Source organism: Ambystoma mexicanum, chromosome 8 (genome assembly GCF_040938575.1).
Source record: "Ambystoma mexicanum isolate Mex_15411 chromosome 8, UKY_AmexF1_1, whole genome shotgun sequence".
Lineage (NCBI taxonomy): Eukaryota > Metazoa > Chordata > Amphibia > Caudata > Ambystomatidae > Ambystoma > Ambystoma mexicanum.
The window spans coordinates 312,206,294-312,230,779 of NC_090929.1; positions in this window are offsets into that span (position 1 = coordinate 312,206,294).

The following is a 24,486-nucleotide window of genomic DNA, read 5'->3' on the forward strand; positions in this document are numbered from 1 at the left end:
AACAGAACACGTGAAAAATAAACACATGTGAAAAAAGTGAACAGACATTTTCCACCCTATTCGGGAAACATTCCTTCTGAACAACAATAAACAAATTTGGACTGAAGCTCAGGGATTCTACCCCGTATCCGGGACAAAGACAATACGTAGAAAAGGGCAAACTGGGTGTTTTTTTTAAAGTTTTAAAAAAAACACCCAGCACAAGTGAACAAATACAATAATACAAAGTCCTCAATCTACAAACGGATTACCACCACGTTATCCACCGTTTTGCAATAATCACTTTCAGCAAAGCATCGAGGAAAGCTGCCTAATATTTATAGGATGCATTGTGAAGTAGTAGTGTAGTGTGAGGTAATGTTTAATTAGCAGTGTGATGGACTTTGTTTAGCAAATAAGCACATTTGGATTGAGTTTTGGAATGTAAAAACTTTTGAGGCCTACATTTTATTACCTTTGGACTTTGTGTTTTTAGCTTAATGTTGGCGTTCCCAACGTTAGTGGGCTTCACATTTTTATAGATAGTGACCTTAACTCTTTAAAAAGATATATTAGCTTTTTTAGCGATTTCCACATTTTGTTGTGTTTTACTTTGCATACTGCACGTTTGTCATTCATACTTTACTTTACTTTATAACATTTGTAGTGCGCAGCCATAGACCGTAGGTGTGAGGGTGCAGACAAAGGACAAACATCACGAGAAACAGGCAAAGAGTATCCTGAAATCAGAGGAGCATACTTACATTATTAAGAAAGGTAGTGTTACTACATATTACTATTGTTTCTGGGTAAGAAAGTACGTCCGTATCACAGATACCAAACATGACTTCTGTGCTTATGTTACTTCCACCAGTTATATACTTCTGTAAGTGACTCCTGTTACTCATGTTCATCTGTCAAGCACAAGATATTGTTTGTAATGGGTGTGCGTCCCTGTGTATGTGCCTGTACCATCCACAAAGGCACGTGTTTGTTGTGTTTGTCTGCACTGGTGTAGCAGGGGTCCCTGCAGCCCCCGTGGTGGGGTAGCCTGCCTCAGCCCTCAACCAGACTAAAACCAGGGGGGCAGCTTGCACGGGTCCGACGGTGGTGGCTGACGGCGTGAGGAGTAGGTGGTTCTGCCTCCAGCTGCCCTTTGTACTACATCATACAGGAACCAGGAAGCTCTCCCTGCTTCTTGATTCCTGTCTGTGTGGAGTACGGGAGCCGGGGACCTGGAGTGGTCGGCAGACAGAAGGTGCTGCGTGAAACAGGCAAGAAAGTTTTTTTTGTGTGTGTGAGTGTGTGTATTATGTGTGCATGTTGGATGTGTATGTATGTATATATATTTGCATGTGAATGATATGTATATGTACGGGTGTGAGTGCATGTATTGTCACATGTGAATGAGAATGCACTGTATGTGAATACTATGGGTGGATGTACATGTGTAGAACGCAGTATGAGCAAATGTGAGAGAAGGTGTGTGTGTGTGTGTGTGTGTGTGTGTGTGTGTGTGTTTGTTTTTGGGTGGGTGCCTATGTGAATACAGTGTCAGTGAATGTGAGAGAAGGTGTATGGGAAAGTGAGTAGTGGGTAAGTGAGCGAGAGCAAGAGAGCGCTCCTGGGCCCACTAATAATAGTCTAGCGGAGGTCCATCCAGGAGACTATAGCTGTGCAAATTCTCTCTCTTTCATTTGCGCACATAATTCCTTTTTCTGCTAATTTGAATTTGCCAACGTGCTGCTACTGAGCACTTCTACATATTGCGCCAGAACCTCTGGAGTGAAAGTGCCAGATTTCTGCCAGTGCACCTGTCCCAAGCATTCCCAAATGTGAATAGAGATTTAATTAGGCAAAGGCCACTGAGGTCCTTATTTTACCCTTAACTTCAATGCCACCTGTTAAGCCTTGATTTCCCTCTTAATTTAACCACTAGAGTTCGTGTTCATCTTTAGTACTCTCCTCTAAGCTATATCCTGCCTAGATATGATTCAGTTCATAGTGTCCACAATACAAGCAACCAGTATAATGCAACATTCTTTGTACATTGGTGATGTGACAGATGTCCTCTTGCAAGAGGGAAGCACCCAAGTTCCTTTTAATGCAAAGTACCCTAGTTAATGGGTTTACATTAAAATGCCATCTGTCGAAAAGCTTCACTTTCATAAATCGCTCGATGCCTTAAAAAGTGTTGGCACTAAGTGGGCCTGTCAGCACATAGGGTGTGTCACTGGATCATTGACATCCATTTATAGACACATGTGTAAACAATTTGCTATACAAAGTCTACTGACACGCCAGTAGCTGATATGCAACAAGGCCTTCTTTTAGGAAAAATTACATACAGCAGGGAAATGTGCACATTACACTGTAAATAAGCATTGTTGATATGTTTCCTTTAAATGCTCTGTTATATAATTACGTCATGCTTAGGGTTGAACAATATCTCACGCAATGTAGTCAGTAGGCATGATGGCATGTAAATAGTTAAATGCACTGAAATGTATTCTTGCAGTGAGTATATATCAACAGTTATGAACAGATTTTCCATTCAGGCTGAATGTCTGGGTTTTGCGCAAGACTAATCAGTTGTTTTGGAACAAACAAGTACACTACAATAACATTACTTCTGGGCTGCACTTCAATGGTCTGGTATGTGTTCCAATTGTTCCATTTGTTTTAGTAAATTATTATTGCTAAAGGGTACATTCAGAACTAAGTCCTAAAATACTACAATGGACTACAAGGCTTCCGGCTAGGCCCCAGATTGTTGACTGATGGGGCTTACAGATAATTCAGCTTGAAGTCTTAGAGATAATTCGGCATCAAGTCTTAGAGATAATTTGGCTTCAAGTCTTAGAGATAATTTGGCTTCTTGCCATGGCCTTGCCTTAGGTAAACAACATTTTGATGCTATAAAAGACTGATTTCTGGTGTGGGCAGTCAGAGCTGTTCATGAGTCTGGATGAGGCAAGGCTGAAAGCAGGCACAGCTGAAGGACCCATCCTTATGGAGAGGGGAGGGGGATCATCTCTCCTTTTTTCTGCTTGGAATTTGAAGCATCTGAAATTGAGTTTTTGGGCTCCAGAGTCTCAAAAAGGCTTTCCTTTTTGCTTCTTGAAAAAACTAAGAGACCCTGGAGAATTTGATAGGTGTTGATTGGTCTTCAATAGACACAGGGGTAATAGCAATGATAGATGCATATTCATGTATAACATTTTGCATATTGAGTGTGTTATGTATAGTTACAATAAGAATAGCAAAGTGCTTTATTATTATTAAGTCCAAAGCATATGGAGATATGTATTAAATGGGGGGATCTATTTGAAGTACCGTATATTGCCATACTGTATATGGTCCATGTTTTGATAAGAAAGGGGCTAGTAGAAGGTTTGAGAAGTGAATCATCAATAAAACACATGGCATTAGTAAATCAATCCCGTGTGGAGGAGTGAGGATGGCTACCTACTGCAGAGGTATTGTTGCTGACTCTCTGTTCCGATGCACAGTGACATGCATATGCTTTCCTCTACCTCTATTCCTACCACAGCTCTTACTGGGGGGGTTTTATGACATTGCCCTTGGGGTGGAGGAAATGCTCTGTGAGGTAGGGATGATAATATTCACGTCAGCTTATTGGAGTTAGAAAAGTGGGCTAATGTTTTACAGTTTTCAGTTGTCACACCTTTCCGTTGTTGCACCAAAGCTACTAATTAGAAAAAGTATATGATTAATCCAAGTGTCTGCTAGCCCAAAATTGTGCTTAAGTAGAATGAAGTTTATTTTAAGCATGTGTAAAAATATATTGGCATTTTTATTTTTCTGTGGTAAAAGGCTGTAGTGTCTTACCAGCCACAAAACTGTATGCAGGCCAGATAGGCATATAAAGCAGCTTATTTCTATATGGTTCTGCTGTCAGATGTACGGAACTTACGTTTTGTTAAATTCGGTATTTATAATTGAAAAGGTTTAAAAATGTTCAGTCTGTGATTGGACCTGAGATTTTGCGAACATGAATCAATCTGCAGCTCACTCTCACAGATGTTTCCACCAGCTGGCAGGGATCCAGCCCAGTATTTCATTTGTTTTCCAAAAGAGCAATTATCTTGCTTCATCCACATTTCATTAGGAGACTTCTGAGGGCTCAGCAGAACTAACAATAGACCATTGGGGCCTTGTCAGCAGGGGGTGATTAGAAAAGCTTTTAGAAAAAACAGTCAGAGCACATTGTTATGGATAGAGCTGGGCAAAGTAGGGGTCGGCCATGAGCCCCACCGGGGGCTCACCCATGCCCTTGGAGGGAAACAAAGACCCACAAAAAACACACAAAAAACACACACTCTTGTAAGTGTTTTCAGAACACTTAAAGGAGTGCGTCTGCTGGTCCTCTGGTCCCGGCTGACTGACTGCCAGTCACGCATTGATTAACTAGGGCAGGACAGGAAGTGAGGTGGCAGGACAGGGAATCAGGCAATGCTGCCAGCCCGGCACACAAGGAGCATGGGGGCAACTGGCAGGAAGAAGGCTCTACATATACCCTGAAGCGCGGGTTGCAGGGCATGCTGCGGATTGCATGGACAGTGTGCTCCTAGGATCAGCATTTCAATGTGGAGGTAAGGGTTAAGTTTGTGCTTTCTATTGTGCGATTTATTTCACCAATCCCTTTCCTTCCCCACAGACCCTTTCTGACCCTGGCACTGTCCACTGACCCCCCCTCCTTGACCCCTGTTCCCCGTTCTCATTTTGCACAGCCATTTCTCGGGCTCGGCCCATATTGGGCCCCTAGAGCTGGCCAGACCCCCAGGCTCAACCCTACCCTAGAGTTCCCTGGCTCCTCAGCTCTAGTTATCGAGGGGGTAAGAGCATGAGCAGCATAAAGCAGCATTGGAGTTCCTGCACAGGAAAGACCCTTCCCACCATTTTAGATTCTCTGTAGATGGTTAGCTTGTGCCCCGCAGCTACTCCTCTATGAACAAGTTACTTCAGTAGCTGCTGTGAAAGACAGATGGCTCTCCACTTGTAGATGAATCTATTGCATACTAGCAGGAGGATTGGAGGCCACAAATTCATGGCTAGTATTTCCCTTCAAATTACGTGTGAGCCCCCAGTGTTGTTGTTCCCTTCCATAGGAGTGAAGATGACTGACTAGAAGAGGGAAAGAGACCCTTTCCCTAACTTCTCTGTGACATAAGTGGCATCTGCATGGTATAACTTTGACGCATGCCTGTAACTGAGGGCCAAGTGATTAGGACACCTATGATATGATATGATATTTTTTTTTTTTTTTTTTAAATATTTATTTACAATTTAACCACAACAAGAATACAACAATCACATAGCAAATACAATAAATACAACAAAGGGAAAAAAAAAAAAAAAAAAAACCCACCCAGCAATGTATACAAACCTCAAGCCAATAAATGTTTACATATAGTCTACTTGCTAATACAGATCTAAGAATGAATCCCACACCTTAGCATGTACTTGCATTTTCCTCAATCGCCTATATATTATCCTCTCATTATTTGCCAAGGAAATCATCTCATCAATCCAGCTTTCCGCAGTTGGAGGAATCCGGGATTTCCAACCCCTCAAGATCAGTCTTTTAGACACTGAAGCTCCCCTAAACAAAAATTTCTTCTCAGACACCGAAAGATCTTCAAGTAATTCACTACATCCCAAAACCATCGTCTTAAAGTCCAGGTCAATTGTGCGATCCAGGACCCGCAAGCACATACTGCAAACCTCATGCCAGAAGCCCCGTACCCTGACACAATCCCAGAGCATATGTTCAAGAGTCCCAACATCCAAACCACAGCACCGACACGCGTCAGAATCAGTCATGCCCCTCTTCTTGAGCTTCTCCGGACACCAAAACACCCTGTTAAGAACTTTAATTTGTCTTGAACGTTCACACAGATTGACCGAACAAAGCTGTATATTCGCACAGATCTCATTCCACATATCAATGGTAATCTCGCAACCCAAACGCCTACTCCATTCCTCCACCAATCCAGCATTATCTTTATAGCTTGCAACCATCCGGCGATACAATCTGCTCGCCACCGACCGAGAATCCATCGCCAAACTCTCCAAAACCTCAAGTTCACACCCGTCAATCTCACCAACGCACCTTTTTAATTTTCTGTAATCCGCAATGGACACATTCTCAATATCAAAATCAGCACATAATAGATCAAAATCAATGAATTTCTCGTCTCTGTAAATGTCTCTAATCCATTGAACACCACCAAGAAACCACTCCGGCCAAAAAATAGGCCTACCAGCCTCAGTGATGGATTTATTAAACCAAATCGATGCCGAAGGAGATGTCTGAGCAGATGAGCCACACATTTCATGAACGTCCCTCCACACATCTCGCAAAAATCCAGTCAAGGGAAGCGTCCTACCTCTATTGCTAACCGACGTAAGTATCGCTCGTGGTGCAAGAGGACCCAAAGCACTCGCCTCAGCCACCGCCCAAGCACCCGGAGACACATCCAGAAAAGGAATCAAAAATTGACAAGAGAAGGCAAGATGATATGCCCTAAAATTGGGGACCCCAAGACCCCCTCTGTCAGCAGGGAGCTGTAGCTTCCACAACTTAAGCATAGGTGGTTTCCCATCCCAAAGGAAAGTTTGCATAGAAACATCAATCGATCTCCAGTAACTCGCGCTAATCTTCATAGGAAGCATACTCAGAATATAGTTTATTTTGGGGGCCGCCACCATCTTCAAGGCGTTCACCTTGCCCCATAATGACAAACGCAAAGCCGACCATCGTAACAAGGATGACTTTAGTTCACGACAAGCCTCCCCCAGATTTGCTTCCACCATATCATACACGATCGGAGTTAACCAAAGCCCCAAATATTTCATTTTGTGTGTGCACCATTGAAAACCAAATCCCGTCACCAAGGATTTAACACAACTCCTTGTAATAGGCAAAGCCTCCGATTTCAACCAGTTAATCAAATAACCAGACGCCGCATGGAACCGGTCCAAAACAGCCATCAATGAAGGCAAAGAGACTTCCAAATTTCTCAAAACCAATAGAAGGTCATCCGCATAAAACCAAGTTTTTTGTATAACTCCATTAAAAGGCACACCCTCCAAGGTCAAATCATTCTGCAGAGCAATTGCAAGTGGCTCGATAGCCAACACGAACAATAAAGGTGACAACGGATAACCCTGCCTAGTGCCACGCCATAGAGTAAAGGTTCCGGACAACAAACCGTTCGTCTTAACATTAGCCGTAGGGTGAGCATATAAAAGTGAGACCCAAGAAATAAACTCACCACCCAAATTCATTGACCTCATCACAGCAAACATATAATGCCAATTAACACGATCAAAAGCCTTCTCGGCGTCCAAGGAAAACACAGCCACATCATCGTCCAGATCTTGGGCCTTAGACATGGTCAACAAAAGACTCCGAATGTTGCTGGAGGTCCTACGGTTTTTTATAAAACCTGATTGATCTGAGTGAACAAGTTTCTGAATCAAGTCCTCAATACGTAACGCAAGAACCTTGGCCAAGATTTTGTTATCGGTATTTATTAAACTTATCGGCCTGTAACTTGAAGGTAGAGCACAATCCTTTCCCTTCTTAAGGAACACAGAGATGGTGGCATGATTAGTAGATTCTGGAAGAACCCCCACCTCCCTGGATTCAACATACATGTCTCTCAGAAGGCCCAACACCGCCTCCGGAAGAACCTTATAGAATTCAGCCGGCAGACCATCAGGACCAGGTGTTTTCCCAGAGTTCAGACTTGCAATAGCAATCCTAATTTCATCGACACTAACTGACTGACTCAAACCATTCATGTCATCATCCGAGACTTTTGGAATAGTCAAACTGTCCAAGAAGCCCGCACCACTGCCAGTAATACCAGCCTCATCCTCGTACAGCTTCATGTAGAAATCTTTAAAAACAGTATTAATCTCGCAAGGGTCAAAAGTGACCACTCCATCTGTCCCCTTTATTTGATGATATGATATTTTATTTGTATCGCGCTCATACACAAGTGTTTCAGAGCGTGACAAGGCAAGGGAGGGGAACAGGGGAGAACACATCAATGATCTTACTAGGCCCAGTGACATTGAGAACGTGCAAGTGCATGGGAAAAGGGAAAGGGGAGAAAGTGCATGGACGGGGAGAGAGGAGAGTGCGGAGCAGAGGAGAAAAGATAAATAATAATCAATACAAATAAATAGATAATAGAGGCAATAAACAGTGGTAGTGCAGCCAGCAAGTGACAAGTGCAGTGTTTACGGCAGCAGACTGGGTAAGTCTAAATAAGTGCAGACAAGGAAGAAAAAGGGGGGAGGGAGGGGGACTGTATGGGTACAGATACAGTCCCCATTTCAAGGGGTGGCCGGGTGGCAGTGCAGGAGGGTGGCAGGGTGAGCAGGTACCTGGGCCCAGGGGACAGAGGGTGGCCAGGTGCACAGTGCCAAGAGTGAGCAGATCAGCAGGGGAGAGGGGGAGCGAAGGCAGAAGAAAAGAGGAAGGTCTTGAGGTGCTTCCGGAACCGGAGATGGTTTTCCTCATGTTTTAGGGTGGCAGGGAGGCTATGCCAGAGGCAGGCCCCAGCCAAAGACAGAGATCTACCCCAGCTTGTTTCTTTGAAAAACGACTGACCCTGAGGGAGTTAGAGGTAGAGGAACGAAGAGCTCGAGAGGGAAGGCATTTACGGAGGGATAGCCAAAGGTATTTTGGACCCAGGCCCCAGAAAGCTTTGTGAACAATGCAGAGGGTTTTGATTTTAATCGTTGCATCCACTGGGAGCCAATGGAGAGATTTCAGAGCTGGAGAGATACGATCCCAGGGCTTGAGGCCAAGGACAAGTCTCGCAGTCCTGTCCTGGATTAGTTGCAGAGGGCGGAGAGTAGAGGCAGGTAGATTTAGGAAGAGGCTGTTACAATAGTCCAACCTGGAGAGAACCAGAGCTTGGGAGACAGTGAGCTTCTGGGGGAAGGAGAGGAAAGACAGAGTACCTCTGAGGAGGTGCAGTAGGAAGTTTTATCTTTTTAGTGACCTCAGAGATGTGGGAGGAGAAGGAAAGTGTGGAGTCAAAGATGACCCCAAGGTTCTTAGCCTCGCAGGTGGGGGTAGGAGGAGGGCCAAGAGAGGCCGGCCAGTGAGTGAGGGGAAAGGATGGTGGAGGTGTGCCGATGAGGAGGATCTCCGGCTTGCTGGCATTCAGACAGAGGTCATTTGCGGCACACCAATCTTGAATGGCAGTTAGACACTCACAGATGAGAGAATAAGAGGAGGTGGCCGAGGGCAGCCTGAAAATGAGTTGTGTCATCAACGTAGCACTGGAAATTGGAGCAGAAAACGGCAATGCAGTGGGTGAGGGTTGCCAGGTATTGGTTGAAAAGCCAGGGCGAGAGGTTCGACCCCTGGGGAACGCCACAGGTAGAGAGGAAGGTAGATGATAGGAAGGACCCAAGTTGGACCTGAGAGGGTCGATCAGAGAGGAAAGAGGTCAGCCAGGCCAGAGCCTGAAGAGAAGTTCGCTCAGTATTCTTCAGCCTACAAGAGACCTCTTAGGGGTTCTTTTTGAGAATCCAGCACCCTATTAATGTCCTGTACCACTTCTAGTTTCTCAAGAAACTAAAAGTATTTCAGGGCTGATTAATTCCATTGAGCCACGCAGAACCGTTATCAAGCTGCGAGATTGCCTCTTGCACCTGACTGCCTTCTTTGCCTGAGCTACTGTTACTCCAGTCAAACCAGCCCAAGAAAGCCAGTCGAGTTACCTGGTTCAAAGCCATTCATGCTTTCATCAAGCATCTTCCAGTTCCTCACTTCAAAACATCTGGGCAGAACCTTCTGTTTCAGATCTAACCCAATGGAAACACCTACAAGAGCTGTTCAATGTTGTTGTGCCTTTTGCAAAGAGCCACAGGTAGAGAACATGTGGACTAGGTCTCGGGATCCTGACCACCTTAGCCTTATCTTGCACCCTGAAGACTAGGTAAATCTGCATTCCGACCTTGGTCAAAGACATTTAAGATAGTGGTTTCTTTTTGTGTTTCTGTTTTTCCTTCAAATGTTTCGTTATTCTTTATATCCCTCCACCAGTACGATCCACAGTTTTACCTGCCTGTCTATAAGTGTACAAACAGACTCTTTTACTCGGTTTTTCCCTTCCGGGGTGTGTGAGCACTAGGTTTAGTAGCTTTGTGTCTTTAGAAAAGACTTTGGGCCTCATTACACGGTAGGCGGTAAACATGGCGCTATTAGCGCCATGGTTGCCGCCAGTATTTTACCATGTCCGCCTTGGTGGATGGCAGAATTACCGCCCTATTCCAAGGTGAGCGGGGCGGTAATTCCCCATTCACCAAGGCCCTTCCCCATTCCCATTTTTGCCCCCATAGGGCATAATGGGAATGGGGAAGGCGCTAATTACGGTACCGCAAATTGCGGTACCGTAACTAGCACCAAGGTCCCTTTGCGGGTTCGTTTTTTATCGCCTGCTAAAAGCAGGCGTTAAAGTACCAACCCGCAAAGGGACCTCGTAATAAGGCGGTAAGAGTTAATGGTCACCGGTACCCTTACCGGTGACCGTTAACCCTTACCGCCTACCGTGTAATGAGGCACTATTACTTTTATAAATATCTTCCTGGAATTTCCTTTTATTTTGGCACTCACGATGGTGTTTTTATGCTTCTGCTGCTTAACCACATTTCCACAGAGTATATCATGCCCTCAAGCCACTAGAAAGTGTTGTCTGTTTTGCCTTTATAATGGAAACACCTCGGATACAAGTTATAATAAATGTTTGAACATTGTACATAAAAGCCTTTGACCCCTCTGTGTACCTCTGGCCCGTATAGTATTTCGTCATATGATTATTGTTTTGGTATCATTAAAGAATTTGAGGATAGAACTGCCATGGCTTTAGTTTTGCACTTATTTATTTGAATTGTATATTATCAAAATCAATTCTGGCATCCAGCTTTAAAGGAAGACAAGAACATCATCACAGGCTAAAATGACTGAAACGTTACCTTTCCAAGTGTGTACAGTTCCTGGATAGGTTATTGCCAGATTCGTAAATATTCTCATGAGAAAATTAGAGTCACTTTGAAACATGCAAGAGTTAGCTACTTACCAGTATTTCCGGTGCTCCCCTCCAAATAGTGGGAAAGATCAAAGCATCACCACATGCATGATGTGAACGCGTTCTGTGACTTTTATCCAGGCAGCAAGTCTGTGGAGCATGTACACAACCAAGAATTGCTTTAGCAGTCAAATTAACAACCGTGTCCATCGTTGCTCCATTGATTCCAATGCAGTGCACCTGCTCTATCCAGGTGCATGACAAATTGGCACAACCCATTGTGATCATGCCACAGTGCAGGGATCAGAATATGTATAGGTGTACCGATGTTAAACACCTTTAAGAAGAAATCTAAATGGACCCAGACACTTGGTAATTTTTCCTTTATGGATGTAATATAGAATTGTATTTGAAGCATCTGGAGTCTAACTCTAGAAGGATACATCATAACTTTACACCAGCTGTAATTCAGGATGTAAAATTCTTTCATGAAGACTCAAAAACCTTAAGCAGGCTGATGAAGTGGTAATTCTAATACCAGGGACTACGAGAAGGAAGTTGAGTATCAGCTTGGGCAGTCTAGCAAGTATTTAAAGTCATCTCTCAATACGATAAGAAACATTTCAGATCATTTTAGGAATGTTTTACAGTTGAGTTTGAGGCAGACGTCAGTTACACAGGATAGGTATGTCTAAAAGTGGAGCCCCTATCCGGTTATTGAATCTATCTATATGCCACCGAATGTACATAAAGGTGGGGTTTCTCCACACGGGGTACATATTTTTCAATTAGTAGGAACTCTATGTGAATGAGTATATGCATACGTTGACTTCTAGTTATAGCCTGTAGCCACTAAGTTGCACTCAAGTGTTTATGACACAAAAAATACGTATTTTGACGATTACTAGACTGTGCTTGCTATACGACAGATATGTGGGTTAGTTTAAAGGTCCTTTCCCTGGGGGCGCTGTTGAGCAGCCGACAAAATGGCTGCCTAGCCTTTCAGCTCCGTGCGCCGCTGCTACGAATCTGGCTACATCTGCGGTTTGCTGTTCTCCCCCGAGCTGAGACCTGGCTCCCACCTTGCTGTTACCCTGAGCCACCTGCCTGTGAAATTTGGCCCCGATTCGGACCTTCTGACCCTGGATTCAGCCGCGGGCTCTGCCCTCCGTGCTGGGCCGCTCTGGGCCCTCGCACTTCCGACGGGCGGGCTGTTTGGCGGCGCCGAGATACCCCTGCTGTTGCTGGCGGCTCCGCGGCTCGTTTGCCTGACTGGCCCTCTATCGGGACCGCCGCGGCCGGCTGTCCTGGGCTGATGCGAGGGGGCTGTGTGTGTGACCCACGCCGGCCGCGCTGATCTGACGTGGGGTGCCGGCGCCTGCTGCCTGGATCTCCCTGCCCGCTGCCTTACGCTCTTGCAGTGCCTCTGCCTCGCCTCACTCTACGCTGCGGCCGCTGGGGCGCCGCGGCCCACCTGGAGGATATCACCCGGCAGCCCGGAGGCCTCGCTGGACGTCGCTGGAGCTGGGTCGTCGGCCGCGTGTGACGGCCGCCGGGGCCCTGCGTGGTCTCGCTGGGACTCCGCCATCCTGTTCCTGCGCGCAGCCGGGCGGCCGCTCATGAGGTGAGGAGTTGCGATTCCCTGGCCCGGCCCGGCTGCTGGCCCCCGCTTCCTCGCTAGGACTGGACCCCGCGGCCCGGCGTCTGCCCACTACACCTCCTGAGACCCACGGGAGCCGGCTGCCTGGTCGGTCCCGGCCGGGGTGACCTTCCCCCGATAGCTCTGCCCGCCGTCAAGATAGCGGCCTTCACCACGTCCCTGTGACCGCGCGGAGCTACTGCACCCACACTAGTCCTACCACGGCACTTGAGCTCTCAGGCTTCACGCCACACGATGTCCAGCAGATCCAGAAACACCAGCAAGACCGGGGCCATGGACAAATTCGCAAAAGCCACCCCGAGGTCTGAATCGCCCCATGCATCATGCGTCCAGGACGAATCACCACCCCCTGCGGAAGGGCCCCCTGCAGACCTGACGATCATGATGGAGTCAATGGCTAGAAATTTTGCAGCCTTTCATGAAAAACTGGACGACATTAATGCAAATGTGGCGTCCCTGAAGGCTAAACTAGATCAACAGGGGGTGCGAATCACTGAAACTGAACACAGGATCAGCTCTAATGAGGACAATATAGTCACACTGCAGAGTACGGTGTCTACCCTTGTCGCAGACATGAAGTCGGTAAAGGCCAAATGTGATGACCTCGAATCCAGATCTCGTAGGAACAATATACGCATTATTGGTGTCCCGGAAAATGCACTGAAGGGTCGACTTGAACTGGCTGTTGAGATCCTCTTGAAGGAACTTTTAGACAATCCTGATTTGTCCCCCTTCTTCACTGTTGAAAGGGCTCATAGAGCACTGGCTCCGCGCCCCAAGCCTGGGGACTTCCCGAGGCCCATTATTGCGAAAATTCTGAGCTTCAGAGACCGTGACCAGATCCTCCGCCTTGCACGTGAAAAAGGCGAGCTCAGATTGGACTCACAAGTGATTCGAATTTTCCCTGACTTCTCGATCGGAGTTCAGCAGGAGCGTCGCCAATTCATTGGCGTTAAAAAGCTGCTCAGGGAAAGAAGCATTCCCTATGCCATCCTATTTCCTGCGCGTCTAAAGTTCACATTTAACAATAAACTTTACTTCTTCACCGTGCCCTCGGAAGCAGTGAAATTCATAGAAGCACATATTCCCCCTCTTCCGCCCGCTGACATGATGGGGAATGTCTAGATTCTACTTGTGGCCTGCCCTTGTTGATCGGCCTCTGGTCGGGCGCTTTAGATGGTTCCACTGCACATTAGCCTTTTTCACAACTATTCTGCTGTTACGTTTATGTTTTTCACATGTTCTGGGCTACACTCGCTGCACCTACTTTCTCAAATAAGCTCCTGTAAGTTAATATGCTGAACTGCTCATTTTGCCCATGTTGACTTCCAATTATTGCTGAGTGGCATGCTTCTTGGATTCACATGTAGGCTTGACACGGCCACCTATAGTTGCAGCATCCTACATTACCAAACCGCACACACTGCTTGTTTTCTCTCGAATTCCTTTGGTTCCAAGCACGCTGGCGCACGGCAATGGCGTACCCCACTGCGATTGCACTGTTCTACATAATTTTGTTTTGGGTTAGCCCCTGTTGGGCTCTTGCACAGATTGGATCATGTTGGGGTCGACCCGACTGTGCACTGGTTGGGATGGGTTGGGTTCACACTGCTAAACTTGGGTTGGTGGTGAGGGTGGGGGGAGGGAACGGGGTGTTATTTACAAAAGGCACACGAGGTTGCATGAGGCGCGCACTAAAAGGCCACGACTGCAAGAGTGATTCCGAATTTTGGAGGACGCACTATTGGTGGGTCCGTGATGTTCATTAAGAATATATGTCATGTAATGGAATATCCGTCACCGCAATGTCTACCGTCATAATGTCATGGAATGTCCGGGGGTTAAGTAACCATACTAAGGCCCGTAAAATAATGGCCTATGCCAACAGGCATGGGTGTAGAGTAGTGTTCCTACAGGAGACCCACTCCGATGGCCACATCCCTAGATCCATGGCTCCGACCTGGGGGCCGGCAAGATTCTTCACCTCCTATTCCACTCAATCCAGGGGGGCTCTAACTATGATTCATAAGTCCATTAAGTTTACACTGCACAAAAGTTACATTGACCCTGAGGGACGCTATGTCATACTGCACTGCACTCTAGTTAACAGAGAATATTTACTTGTCAACACCTATTGCCCCAATGTGGACTCTCCTGGATTTTTCGATACTATTGCCTCCATCCTGCTGGGATATGTGGGTGTACCGATCCTCTGGGGTGGGGATTTTAATCTTATTCTGGATACGGTCCTGGACAGAACTGGTGCTGCCCCCCGTCCCCTGTCTAGTGCCGCACGCAGACTGAACTCCCACACCAAGAACCTAGACATCTGGGACGCCTGGAGATCGCTACACCCCCAATCTAGGGACTACACTTACTACTCATCAGTGCATGATAGCTCCTCCAGGATAGACCTATTTCTGGTATCAGGGGGAATCATGGGTGGAGTGGTGGACTCCCAGATCCTACCCCGCACACTGTCTGATCATTCCCCTATTACACTCTCGGTGAGGCTGGGTGTGCCTGCCCCGACATTTAGCACCTGGCGTTTCAAATCGGATGCCCTTAGGGACGTGGTGTTTAAGGCTGAAATACTTGCTGATATCCAGTCCTTCTTTGAACACAACACCCTCCGAGATACCTCGGCTGCAGTCAGATGGGACGCCTTCAAAGTGTATATTAGGGGTATGTCCATCTCCCGTGAGGCTGGAGTGCTGAAAACGATCAGAACCGCACTGGGTCGATCTGAAGCCAAACTGAAACAACTGGAACTGCAGTGTGCCACCAGGGCTGACCCTGTCACGCTTACCCAAGTCTCCGATGAACTCCGGGTGTTCAACACGCTTGCCGTCAGCGAGATACAATACCTTGGCCGCCCTCAAGCAGCCAGGAAATATGGGGAGGGGGACAGGCCCGGGAGAACGTTGGCGTCACTGATTAAATGGGAATCTGGCCGAAAGCAAATCACCTCCATTAAAGACAGTCTGGGCAATGCTCAATGGGCTGACCAACAAATCCTGGACACATTCACTGATTTCTATAGGTCCCTCTACTCCCAACCCGCTGAACACACTGAACAATATATGCGAGAACTTCTCAACCAGATCCCCACCACAGAGATTTCCTCCACTACTCGGGACGGATTAGACTCCCCTATTACACTTGATGAGATAGTGACAGCCATTTCCGACTTGCCCAAAGGCAAAGCCCCTGGACCTGACGGCCTAACTGCCGCCTTCTACCAAGAACAAGTCGCCATAGTAGCCCCCAGGCTTCTTGAGGTCTGGAATGAATCGCTCCGATTATCTATCCTCCCTCCCTCCATGCGCGAGGCAGCTATCACTGTGCTGCTCAAGCCCGGTAAACCGGAGGATGAGTGTGGGTCCTACCGACCCCTCTCCCTTATGAATATAGACACGAAGATCTTTGCGAAAATCATTGCGAATCGTTTTTTGCCCATTATGACGTATTTGGTCCATGAAGATCAGGCCGGCTTTGTACCTGGTAGGTCTACCTCCCATAATATTAGGAGACTCTTTAATGTGATGTCCCGCATCGATCAGAATACGCAAGCGGTGGCGGTCACACTGGACGCCCAGAAGGCCTTCGACATGGTCTCCTGGAAATACACATGGCTTGTTCTGGAGACTATGGGCATCGGCCCAAACATGATCAGGTTCATTAAATTACTATACACCTCTCCCGTGTCGAGGGTGAGGACCAATGCGTTGACGTCCGACCTTTTCACACTCTTTAGGGGTACCCGACAGGGTTGCCCCTTTTCCCCAATACTGTTCGCTCTAGCAATTGAACCGATGGCGGACTATGTCCGTGCTCACCATGCCCGCAAGGGGATAAGACTGAAAGACAGCCCCGAGATTATATCTCTATATGCGGATGATGTTTTGCTATACATCCGAGACCCCACGTCACATCTCGACCCAATATTGAGAGATATCACCCGTATTGGCACCCACTCCGGCTTCACCATCAACTATTCAAAATCTGAGATCTTTCCGCTCACTCAATCCACCCAACAACCCACTACTGAATACCCCCTCCGTTGGTCACCGAAGGGCGTTAGATATCTGGGTGTGCAAATATCCTTAACTAAATCCACCCTCCTTGCTGATAATTACTCTGCGGTAGCACAGATAGTCGAGACTAAAGTCCAACGGTGGCGCGCCCTTCCGTTATCCATCGCGGGTCGGCTTTCCCTTATTAAAATGATCCTTCTCCCTAAACTTCTTTACACTTTTGGCAATATACCTGTGTGGCCCGGGAAGGGCTACTTTGCTAGACTACACACAATTTGTGCACAGTTCCTTTGGCACTCTGGCGCAGTGCGCAAAAAGTGGACGGACATGACACTCCCATATAGACTAGGGGGACTCACGGCTCCGGAGCTATCACTCTACTGGTACGCGGCCCAGGCACAGTTTGCCACACACTGGTACCCCGGTACCCCAGTGCGTCCCCATGTCAAACTGGAACGGCTGGCGGCGACTGGCACTGACCTAATGTCCATCATACTAAATCGGCAATACACACCCGACTCTCCCATTGACCCACTCAACACGACCCTATTAGCCTGGGCTCGCCTTCTGTGTCAGACACCGGAGGCCTCCCCGTACTACAAATGGCTTCCTGTTTGGGACTTTCCCGGCCTAGAACCCACTCATGATGCGTCATTGGCTCGACACTGGGGGGAGTTGGGATACCGGGCACTGACGGACTTCTACCCTAATGGCAGGTTTATTGACCCCCAAACTTGGAAATCGGGCCACACAGGGTCCGCCCTAGAGACCCTTCAGTACTTTAGATTAAGGGCTGCGTTCCGTACCAAATGGCCCTCATTTCCTGAAGAGCCCCCTGACAACTCGGCCATTGCATACATCGCTAACTCTGGTGGTGCCCGTGGAATAGTCTCAGCACTTTACAAGATTCTTCAGGCCACTACCCCTACACCCACCCTCAAGGCACGAGTTGAATGGGCCGGCGAACTAGGCCTGGAGATATCAGACGGGACCTGGTGGGCGATGTGCCTACACACCCAAAAAGTCTCCCTCAATTTCCGTTTCCGCGCCATGCAGTACAAACTCCTAAATAGACTGTACTACACTCCGCACAGGACCTCGAGATTCGCCCGGGCTGCGGTGCACCCCTGCCCCCGATGCGGGGCTATAGAGGCTGATCACTTACACATGTTCTGGTCCTGTGACAAATTGCTTAGATTTTGGGAAAGTATTCTAGAAACACTCACGGCCATCACTGACACTGTAATTGACCCCGACCCGCTGGCTGTCCTATTTGGTGCCTGGAAAACAGATGACACCAGGGGCTCGGCTAGATTCCTCAATATTGGTTGTATGATAGCCAAGAAATGCATTCTTCAGAGCTGGAAAAGTCCCTTCCCCCCGACCCACCAGAAATGGCTTCACATGCTAACTTGGTCGCGCAACTGTGAGGAGGAATTTATATCTATGCTCCCTGCCACCTCTCGTCCCAGAAACATCTGGACGGAGTTCAACTCATACCTGAACTGTCAAGGGGAGGGCACCTCCAGCTCTGTTTCGTCCCCCACTCCTTCAGTGACCATCCTTACTACATGAACCCATACCTACAGTATTCCCTTATGTCTGTTGTCTGACGCTATTACCATCAATGTACTATGCTTCATGTATTGCTTCACCTTATACTGTCTAAATTGTGATTGTTGCCTTGATGTGTGTACCGTGCTACCTCTGCCGCCAAAAATAAAAGTTTAAAAAAAAAATAAAGGTCCTTTCCCTATACAGGTCGATAGTTCATGAAGATGGTGTGAGAGAACTGAGACATTTTATAAAACCAACATTCTACGCCCCATTATCTGCACATTGAATGTCTTATATCTATCACCCTATTGATTCTGCACAATATACTTCTGTTCAAAGGAGTCTTTAATCCAGCAGTTAAGGGGGACTGGGATGGGGGTCAATGTGTTTGACTTCTCATGTGCCAACTGGGCTGTGGAATGAATAGAGGGAGTCTGTGTGTCAACTCAGAATGTGGCTAGATTTTGCAGTTGAATGTGTACAAGGTATTGATACATTCATGTCATGCTATTGATTTGGAGGGGGGTTGCATAAAGTAGTATTGTGTTTATCAGTGTCTTGAATGACAATACTATGAACAGACATTTCACCATGGCACACACTTTTACTAAAATAACATATGTCAATCTCTTCCTAAACATGATGGGGGTCACACAGGCTCAATGTATAGGAAGTCCAGTTCAATCAACTCTATAACACAGGCAAATTAGCTCATCATAAATCTAAACTCGTTGGGGTTCCTACAGGAGGGGTTTTAAAATACAGGCGAAACTGAGGCCCTATTGATGACTTTGAAGAAGAACCCACCCAGATGAAAACCCATTTTCAAGCCAGAGTGCATCTCTGAGGGCTTAATGGAATTAGGGGTAGTCTCAAGCAGGACTAATTGGTTAACAACACTTCTGCTAATTGTTTAAGTCTACAGAACCTGCCAGGTTCATTACTACGCATTCCTCAGACCATCAAGAAATACATAAATGTTTTTTTTTTTTAAATGCCGTTAACTATATCAAGATCCTGAGTTTCATTGTCCACGTAATCCCTTTATTCCCTTTGGGAGTTTTCCTAATCTGGGTGATCATATGAGTTCAGTTATAATGCACTCAAAGGCACTAAGGGGGTCGTTTTCGAAGTGGAGCATAAAAGGAAAGTGTAAAAGCAGTTTACGCATTCCTTTTATGCTCCAGTTCATTTTACGGCTATCCTGAGACATAGGAGGGCAACAAAGTGAAGGGAGATTGCATCTCCGCTTTGCTTTCCTCCTCCATCTCAGGAGAGAATTTGGTGTTATAGCTGCAAGAGATTTTCATGCAGGCATAAAACTAAGGAGTCCAATGGAATACGCCTTGCTTTTACACCTTGTGTATAGCAGGGGAATTCCATTGGCATCCATTATGAAACACTACCGGTGAAGTGTGTTTGCATTCAGTGTTTTATTTCTTTCAAAGCGGAGAGTAAAAGTAAAGAGTAAAGGCGATTTCGCCTTGCTTTAATGTTTACACTCGACTTGGAGAGTCATGGAAATGAAAGGATGTGGGAAGTGCAAGGTATGCAATTATGCACCTCACATCAAATGTGACTTTTTCTATAAATCCTGCCAAAAACGTATAACATCCAACAACACATTACTCATAATTCCATGTACGTGGTGTACATCATCTCTTGTTCATGTGACAGACAGTATGTTGGCTTTAACATTAGACCTCTCAGGGCGCAAATTCTTGAACATATTAGGACCGTGCAAAAGGGCACAGCCTATCCACTAGCCATATATGTTGAAGAATGTCACAAAGGATTGCTGACAGGTTATGTTTCTTTTTAAGTTGAGAAACATGATCCCGCATTTTAGAAATGCTTCTTTGGAACTAAAATTGGGGCAGTCAGAGAGCCGCTGAGTTATTAGATCACATAGCAAGAGTCTCTAAGGTTTGAACTCTGATGAGGAAATGCAAGAAGTACTTTGTTTGGGAGAACATCTAAAGTGTAAATAGTCATTTCCTATTACCATGACTAGGTAACGCAAAGTTTCGGGACTTAGCATATAAAAGTGAGCCACAGTCTAAACACACTAGCTTGAATAGGCTCGTAGTTACCCATATCTAGCAAAGCCTATTGACAATTTTGGACGAGCTGGTTATATATATGCTACATTAAGTTCCATGACCATCCAGGCTAGTTCATAAGATATGCTTAAAAGTGACTTTTCCGAACCCATTTGTGGAGTTTTCAGTTAACTGGCTCTACCACTGCAATGATTACCCACTGAAAACTGTGAATGTAATTCCTCTGATTCTGGTTGAATGCATACATAGTGAATATTTTGCGATTTTAATACATGGCAAGAATGTATTTAGTATAATATGATATTTTGGATGCTTATATTGAGTTCCATGTTTACCTTTTTGCAAGCTGTATGGTGTTTATTGCTGGTACAAATATTCACAGTGTGTTGAATTTATGTGCTGCGGTTTGGTCTAAGGAGTGAATTGTTCAAGGGCTTCGACTTGGGCTTTACTATTGGTTTGAACACAAGCAGCTGTATCTGCCTCACAGGATAGCGTGAGCAGAAGCTCGGCTGAGGCTGGGCGAAACGCCAATCTTCTGAGCCCTGTAATTAATTCACTTTTTTTCATGGTATATTTTCAGCCCCAGGGTCTCTTTGGGTGTGGTGGACTGTCTTTCCTCCTCTTCCCTTTTGAGAAGAGTAAGTGCCCCCTGCAAGCCGTGGCGTGTCTGACGTTTTATACATCCACTAGCATTTCATATGAAGAGCAACTTTAACTATGCAATGCTAACTGCTTTGGAATTGGCACACTTACTTCTAATTGAGAATCATAGGTTTATACACGTGTCTAGGTGTTGGGCTGCATGTGCACTTGTTGAGGGGACTGAAAGGAGAGTCATGCGCACCTGCCGCTTTTTAGTATACTGGAGGACCCATGCCATGTGGGATCCAGGTAGAAATCAAAGTCTGTAGCAAAGTGAAAGTTCCATCCATTAGATTTGTCCTTGATGGTCTAGTCAAGATAGGCAATGCTGGGAGACCTGTGGTCATCTTATTGCCTTGCAGGTGCAAAAACAAGAGGCATTCCTTATCTAGACAGGCTCAGACAGAGGAAGTGGCTCAAGTCTTTCTCTCTTATTGAAGATAATTATGTGAAATGCATTGATTTTCCCTCTAAAGGTGCATGTATTGACAGTGCACCATGGAAGACATGACCCAATAAATGCATGAGATAACTAGCGGAAGACCTTGGAGGTTAATCTTTATGACTTCACACTCTTTATGTCAGGTTCCTTTGGAGTATAGAGCAAGACAAAACTCCAAATCACAATCCTAACTCATTGTAGTCTAACTTAAAGCCTTCTTCTACCTCAAAACAGGAAAGAATGTCAAAATGTCTCCATGAGCGGGATGGTCCATCGAAGTCACTCTTGATTTCCGAATGATGCTCAATGCCTAACTGGATCAGTGGTCAGCATGTGGCAGCATCAACTCTGCCTCCTCTGATGTCTCATCCTTTATACGCTCCCAACTCCTCCGAAAGTGATTGTAGGTGGATACATCATTAGCTCACACCTTCACAACACCCAGTGCTTCTTGCTGGCTCTATCAAAACAACAGATCCTCTGTTTCCACTTAGTACAGAAAAAAGAATGTAGATTGGAACATTCAAGAACATCTACCTACAGTTTTCCCAGTTCAGAGTTCATGATTGTGTAGTAACCCCAGAACAGGAAGGAGAATGAAAGCACCGCTTTTCAGACAACTGTGGCTTTCGCCTTCAGCAAGCAAGTACCTAGAGTCAATTTAGTTTGCAGGGGTTTGTACATGCCTTCACTCAATCGTTTATTCAGTGGTACACACCTTCTTCAGCATCTGGCTAGTTCTGGTTATTCTACACAACCATGTCAGTTATTAGGCTAGGATAAATCTCCCCTTCACCTCTGTTCCTTGTGGCAGCTTTGAGTAAAGCCATGTGCATGTCCTTTCCTTCTCTATACTTTTCAGCCATCGAGTAGACGGTTATATATTTGCCTAGTTGGTCACATGTTCACTGTCCTTCTTAAGGCTGTTGAGCAGAGCCCTTTGTCGTTGTTCTATGTTCTAGCGGTCTTGTTCCAACTCCAACTTCTATTCTGTTGCTTGGGAGTGGAGGAAGAGGAGACGTGAGGGAGAGCTGGCTTGAGGGTTTGGCCTTAGGTTTGCTGTTATCCCTGTATCTCGAGAAATGAATAAACATGTCTCCATTTATCTTGGGCCTACATTGTTTTTCAGAGGCACCAACACGATGCTAGCAATGAGAAAAAACTAAGGTGTGGAGGAAAATGACACTTTAGCCAGAGGCAAAATATAGCAACAGTGGTGTCTTTTAGCAGCAGCCAGAGAGTGGGCGCCACCAACTTCTAGAGAGTGCCATGAAGTGAAGCAGAGTACTGGCCCGGGGTGGTAACTGAAGAGCAGTTGTCACCATATCCCCAACATGAAGCAAGAGGAATCGCCCACTGTCCCCCTCCCCTGTTAGCACCTCACTTATTGTTTCTCTGCTTCCTTCACCGTGCTCTTCCCCTTATGATTGTGAGGGGGCCCCATTGTTTCCTGAAGCTAGGGTTGCTCTCAATAAATACTCTAATAATAATAATATTAAGCAGGATGGGGAAGAAGCCATCACTTATTAGAGGCGCATACATGTCATAGGCACTGTGTTTGTGCCACGGAAGCAAAGTGTGGCAACTGCCCGACAACAGAGAAGTTATAGACCTGGCTAGCGAAGCTACATGTAGGGAAGGACATTTAACCATGGCTGTAACCAGTAAAAACATAAGTGACTGATACGATAAGACATTTATAACGCGCCCCCTACACAAGTGTTTCAAGGCGCAGCGAGGCAAGGGAGGGGGAACAAATGGAAGAGAGAGACAATGATATTACTAGGCCAGGTGACATTGAGATTGTGCAGTGCAGGGGAGGGGAAAGGGGGAAAAGTATGGGGGGAAGGGGCAGTGCAGTACATGGGATTGACAGTAAAATAAACAGAATCAATAAAGCAATTAGTAAAATGTGCACCAGCTGATGGCAAGTGCAAGGGTAAGTGCAGACATCATATGTCAAGTGATGGTAGGAGACTGTAGGGATACAGAAACAGTCCCCAAGTACGGGGGTTGCCAGGGACCGAGATCAGAGGGTAGCCAGGTGAACAGTGCAGTGTCAGTTTCAGCCAGGAGTTCAGCAGGGGAGAGGAGGAGAGAAAGCAGAAGCAAAGAGGAAGGTTTTGAGGTGCTTCCGGGACCGGAGATGGTTCTCCTCAAGTTTCAGGGAGGCATGGAAGCAGGGAGGCTGTTCCAGAGGGAGGCCCCAGCCAGAGGAAGAGATCTACCACCAACTCGTTGCTTGGAGAAGCGACTGACTCTGAGGGAGTTGGAGGCGGATGAGCGAAGAGTTCGAGAAGGAAGATATGTAGGAAGAGAGAATTGAAGGTATTGAGGCCCCAGAAGGCCTTGTGGACAATGCAGAGGGTTTTGAACTTGATTCTCGCAGCCACTGGGAGCCAGTGCAGTGATTTCAGTCCTGGAGAGATATGATCCCTGGGCTTGAGTTGCAGAGGGCGGAGAGTAGAAGCAGGCAGATTTAGAAAGAGGCTGTTGCAGTAGTCCAGCCTAGAGAGAACTAGAGTTCTGGAGACAGTGAGCTTCTGGGGGAAGCAGAGGAAAGGAAGAATACCTCTGCGGAGGTGCAGTTGGTAGTGTGACTTCTTAGAGGCGTCAGAGATGTTAGGAGAGAAGGAGAGTGTGGAGTCGAAGATGACCCCAAGGTTTTTAGCCTCACAGGTGGGAGCAGGAAGAGGGCCAAGGGAGGCCGGCCAGAGAGTGACAGGAAAGGAGGGAGCAGGTGTGCATATGAGGAGAATCTCTTTCTTACTGGCATTAACGCAGAGATCATTGGTGGCACACCACTTGTGGATAGCAGACAGACAGTCAGAGATGAGAGAAGGAGAAGTAGTGGCTGAAGCGAGCCTGAAAATTAGTTGCGTGTCATCCGCATAGCACTGAAAGTTGGGGCAGAGAGCGGCAATGAGGTGGCCCAAAAGTGCCAGGGATTGGTTGAACAGCCAGGGAGAGAGGTTAGACCCCTGGGGAACACCACAGGTAGAGATAGGGAAGAAGGACGCAA